We start from the raw sequence: 5,811 nt of genomic DNA on the forward strand, positions 1-5,811 counted from the left end.
GTACTGTCCAGCTGGCAGTCTGCAGTGATACCCAGTAGTAGGCTAGCCCCTATGCAAAGCAGCCGCTAGAGGGCAATACAGCACCCACTTTGGAGTTCATTGCCAAGACAGTATGTCTAGATGAGCCATTCTCAACCAGGGTGCCATTTAAGCACTGCTAGGTGTGCAAACATGATTCACAAGATAAGCCAAGAGCTTTCAAATGAGTAAATGGTTAAAAACAGTCTGGCCCACTCTGGTCTTCCTGAGTTCCCTGCAACAGAAGAGCTGCTCTATTATTTTTCTGTAGTCAAAAAAGAGGGAAAACTAAGAGCCAGCATTTTCCAAGGGGTGCCCTGAATTTATGAAAGGGTGCCTTGAGTCTAAAAATGTTGAGAGCCACTAGCTCGGACACAGGGCATGAGTGAACCAGGTGGTTGCCCGGGGCTCGGACAGAAAGGGAGCCTGAAAAGGGTAATTTTAAAATTATTATTATCATTATCTCTGACGAAGGGGCGGGGGAGGGCAATACTAAAAGTTTTCTCAGGCCTGCCAGGAGGTGCTGCCTGGATACACACCCCCTGCCACGTCCACGTTCTGCGAGTCAGGACTTCTGGGCTCTGGGATGGGAGTGCAGCCTCTAAAGACACTCCCTCCCCCCAGCTATAATCCCTTCCCCTGCTATCCTCTTCTGTCTTCTGCAGTTCGCATTTTTGCTGAAGTCCATTCGAGCTGCTCCCACCTCCTACCAGTTCTACTAGACTCACCAGCTATTCCAAGGGCTGAGCGTCCGCAAGTCCAACTGGTGGAAGAAAGGACTGAACAGTGCTCCTGCCTACAGCCATCCAGAATGGGCTCGTCGGGTCTGACCCTTCCGGCTACCCTTTGGTTTATCAACAGCCTTCATATTCAGCGGTGACCCAAGAGATACCATGTTAGTCCTCAGCTGCATGATACATGGAGCTGTCCTTTAGAGAGCACCCCTGAGATAGATCAGCTTGTGGCCCAGCTGAGGCTGATTCTTGAGCAGGGGGTGACAAAGCAGGCAGAGAACCCAGGTGTCCTGAGTTCAGCTATATGGCTGTGTTGCAGCCCAAAAGAAAGAAGCAGTAGAAGAAAAGTGAAACACAAAGGATGATCTGCTACAGAGAACCCCAGACTCCTGGTTTCTATCCCTGGCCGTGGTTAGGGAGTGGGTTCTTGGACTTTTCTGTTCCTCTGACTCTGCAGGAGCTACTTATCTTGAAATATTTGTATTTTGCTCAGCACTTATATTTGACTGCCTTGCAGTACAGCTCTTTGAAGCAGAGCCACTTTCTCCTTGTTACTGTGTAGCACCTGGTACACTGCAGCCCTGATCTCACTGTGGACAGGGACCCTCTCTCCCAGTGTGACCTGAAAGCATCTGGCCAAATGGGACCCTAATAACTCATATTCTGTCCCTCTCAGAATCCTTGAATCCATATACTTGAAGTTTTCTGCCCCTGGTGACTGTATATTGGCCGGGACATGCTAGCTACACATTTTGTTTCAAAAGATCTTGTCGATCGTTTTTAATTTACTTCTTGCATTAAAAGTTTCCAGGTTTGCACAGAGTAGGATTCATGAAGTCCTGCTGTATTCAGTACTCACGTATTTATTCAGTAGATTTTTTGTATATTTTAATAATAAATGGAAAATATTTCACCTGAGTCATGTCCTGAATTCTATCCACTTTTCTTAGGACTTTTGGAAGTACCCAGCCTTATGCTCCATCCTGGGTACTGTCACCCCAGACAGGCACAGTCACCCCTCTGTGTGCCCAGCCCCTTCTGTACTATGGGAAGAACCATTACTAATATTAGACTATGCTACTACAGACCAACCTTATTGGCAGGCATGCCACAAATGAGACCTGAACCCTGCTCGAGTACTACCTTGATCCCCTTCCTCTGCCATATCTATTGCTGTTTTCTTCTTCCTGCTCTATAGATTTATAGATGCATAGATTGTTAGGGGCTGGAAGGGACCTTGCAGATCATCAGGTCCAGCCCCACCCTGCTCTAGGCAGGAACATAACTAGGGTCAAGGGACCCCAGTGAGGTGACTGTCCAGTCTGCTCTTGAAAACCTCCAGGGTAGGTGCCTGTGGCACCTCTAGAGGGAGTTTATTCCACTGTCTGGACATCCTGACAGTGAAGCAGGGGTTTTTTTGGTATTAAGCCTGAAGCGGCCTTCCAGGAGTTTATAGCCATTGGCCCTCATCTTCCTTAGGGGTGCCCTAGTGAACAGTTGTTCACTGAGCTCCTGATGCACTCCTCTGATGTAGCGGTAAGCCGCTATCAGGTCCCCTCTCATTAGGCTAAAGAGGCCCAGGTCCCTCAGACTTTCCTCGCATGGCTTGCCTTGCAAATCCCTGATCATACAGGTAGCTCTTTTCTGGACCCTCTCAAGTTTTTCCACGTCCTTATTGAAGTGAGGCGCCCAGAACTGGATGCAGTACTCCAGCTGCAGTCTCACCAATGCTGAGTACAGTGGGAGTATCACTTCCTTAGTTTTACACAAGATGCATTAGTTGATGGATGCCAGCGTGTTGTTTGCCCTGCTAGCCACCGCATTGCATTGACGGCTCATGCTCATGCGACGGTCAGTTTTTACCCCTAGGTCCCTTTCAGCTGTGGTGCAGGTAAGGCTGTCATCTCCAAGCCTGTATGTGTGTTGAGGGTTATTTGCCCCCGGATGGAGCACCTTACACTTGGCAGTGTTAAACTTCATCTGGTTCCAGTGTGCCCAGCTCTCTAGCCTGTCCAGGTCCACCTGTATCAGCAACCGATCTTCTGGTGTGGCCACACTGCCCCATAACTTGGTGTCATCCATGAACTTTGCCAGCGAGCTTTTCACTCCCCCATCCAAATCATTGATAGAGATGTTGAAAAGCACCGGTCCAAGCATGGAGCCCTGAGGGACACCACTGGCCACTTTGTGCCAAGATGACACAGATCCGTTCATGAGAACTCTCTGGGCCCTACCCTGTAGCCAGTTTCCCACTCACTGAACCATTAAGCAGCTGAGCCCACAATCTTCCAGTTTTCTCATAAGGATATGGTGGGATACTAGATCAAAAGCCTTTCAGAAGTCTAGGTATACAATGTCTACCTTGTCTTCCATATCCAGGTGGCGAGAGACCTGGTCATAGAAGGAAATGAGATTGGTAAGACAAGACCTACCCATGACAAAGCCATGCTGGCTGTCGTTCAGAATCTTCCCTTCCACGAGCGTATCGCACATAGATTCTTTAATGAGCTTTTCCAGGATTTTCCCTGGGGTGGAGGTTAGGTTGATTGACCTATAGCTGCCTGGGTCCTCCCTCTTCCCCTTCTTGAAGATGGGCACAACGTTGGTCCTCTTCCAATCCTCAGGGATCTTCCCTGTGCAACACAAATTCTGAAAAAGTTTTGCCAGGGGTTCTGCGATGACCCCAGCCAGCTCCTTCAGCACTCTTGGATGGAGTCCATCCGGTCCTGCTAACTTGTAAATGTCTAGCTCCTCTAGTTGGTATTGCACCCACTCAACATCCATAGTGAGGAGGCTGTCAGTCCCAGCATGCCCACTATGAGCCTTATCTCATGACTTTCACCATGGTCTGTTGAAATACCAAAGCAAAGTGGGCATTCAGGAGTTCAGTTTTTTCCTGAACATTGTTTACCAGCTGTCCCAAGGTGTTAAGCAGGGGTCCCAAATTTCCTTTTGTTTTCCTTCTACTGCCAACATACCTAAAGAAGGACTTCTTATTGTCCTTGACTCCCATGGCTAACCTAAACTCAGTTGCCTCCTTGGCTTTCCTGATCATTTCCCTAAAGTGTTGGCCACTAAAGTATAGTCCTCCTTGAGGACCGTCCCTAGCTTCTACTGTGTATATACCTCTTTTTTCTTTTTTAAGAGGACTGCAATGTCCCTATAAAGCCAAGAGGGCTTGCCAGTCCTCCTGTTACCTTTCCTCTTTGCAGGAATGGTTATCTTTTGTGCTTCGAGGATCGTGTCCTTGAGCAATGACCATTCTTCATGCACCCCATTCGCTTTCCCTTCCTGGTCCCATATCGCCTCCCCTACTATTGCCCTGAACTTGTTGAAGTCAGCGTTTTTGAAGGCCAGGACTTCAATCCTGCTGGTCAATTTGTCAACCTTGCGGCAGACTGCAGACCTGATAATTCCATGGTCGCTGTCGCCCAGGTTTCCCTCAATGTTCAAGCCATACACCAGGTCATCTCCTTCGGCCAAGACCAGGTGCAGGAGAGCGTTACCTCTGGCTGGCCCTTGCACTTCCTGGGTCAGAAAGAGCTCCTTGATTGCAGTCAGGAAACTGCATGAACGATCTGACCTAGCCAAGTGTTCCTCCCAATCTATGGCCAGGTAATTGAAGTCACCCACGACTACCAAGTCCCTTCGTGTGTGGCCTCTGTCAGTTCTCGAGAGAACTCCTGATCCAGCTCCTGCCCTCGGTTCAGTGGCCTGTAGTAAATGCCCACAGTTAGGTGTCTCTCACTTCACTCCCCCCATAGCTTGACCCAGAGGGTTTCAAGCCACTTCTCTTTGGAGCCAATGTCAGCCTCCAGAGAGATGTACTGCTCCCTCACATAGAGAGCTACCCCTCCACCTTTTCTCCCTGCTCTGTCCCTTCTGTGCAGGGTGTAGCCCTCTACAGCTATGCTCCAGTCACGCTAGGAGTCCCTCCAGCTCTCCATGATCCCTACCAAGTCATATTGCCCACTAGAGAGCAGGGGGGGTAGCTCCTCCTGCTTATTCCCCATGCTCTTGGCATTGGTGTACAGGCAGCTGAGGACCTCAACTGACACCCTCGTTTTCCTGAGATGCTGTGGGAGAACTGTTTGGTTAGCACTAAAAGCTGGGCTCGTCCGGGATTTGAACCCGGGACCTCTCACACCCAAAGCGAGAATCATACCCCTAGACCAACGAGCCAGACTGTATGGGGCTGGATTGGCTGCTCTGCTTTTTACTCCCTACCCTGTCTGCCATTGTGCCGCCTGACCTCTCTTTAATCTTCTGGGTATCATGCACAGAGGCTGCTACTTGTGGCATGGACCCCCTGACCTAAGCACTGCCATTTTTGACATTAGCATCATCCAGAGGCCCAGCAGCTTGGTTTTTGCATGGTGGATGGGATTTATTAAAGAATATGGGAGGTAGGGTAGATCTCTGGGAAAGCTCAAACTACAATGAGGGTCTGTTCCTTTGCATGGTCTCCACTGAAGACAGGAGGAAACGATAAATGTACCTTAACCTTCCCCCTCCTCCCCCCACCACTTCCTCCAATGGTGAGGGTGAATCAAGAGCTGAGAAGAGGGCTCCTGGGTTCTGCCATCCCAGATTGGGTCCACTGGTGTGATGCAGGCTGGACACACCCACTAGTCCGACGGGTTTAGGGTCTGCCCAGGGTGTGGATGCCCCAGTTGGGTGGGACTGGCAGCGGAAATATGACGAAGTTGTGCAAAGACAGATGACAAACTGGCTTGTCCAGTGTGTACAGTGCTGGGGCCCTGGACTAGACCTTCCCTTATCCTCATGTGATGCCCCTCCTGTCCTCTTCTTAATTACAGATGAACTGAAAAGATGGGGCAGCAGCCCTGAGTTACCTCCCCAGTCAGCCCTGAAAGTGGGTACTCCCTGCCAGGCCAGCCTCCCTCCTTGTACACCATCACACCCAGGGGAACTCAGGAACCTCATGACCTTGCTGTAGGTACCCCTCAATCACACCCTGCAGCCCCCCCAAATCCCAGACTTGGACTCTCCCCCTACACAGCTCTGCTGGTGCCTCTCTGTCCTGACCCATTATCCC

General features: G+C 50.0%; 1 non-coding gene across 1 annotated transcript; it reads right to left on the reverse strand.

Annotated features, from left to right (window-relative positions):
- Positions 1 to 4,862: 4,862 nt before the first annotated feature.
- On the reverse strand, positions 4,863 to 4,934 carry TRNAP-UGG. The gene has a single exon. It is a non-coding gene; the product is annotated as a tRNA-Pro (tRNA).
- Between the last annotated feature and the right edge of the window lie 877 nt (positions 4,935 to 5,811).

The sequence above is a fragment of the Alligator sinensis genome, unplaced genomic scaffold (assembly GCF_000455745.1).
Source record: "Alligator sinensis unplaced genomic scaffold, ASM45574v1 scaffold979_1, whole genome shotgun sequence".
NCBI lineage: Eukaryota > Metazoa > Chordata > Crocodylia > Alligatoridae > Alligator > Alligator sinensis.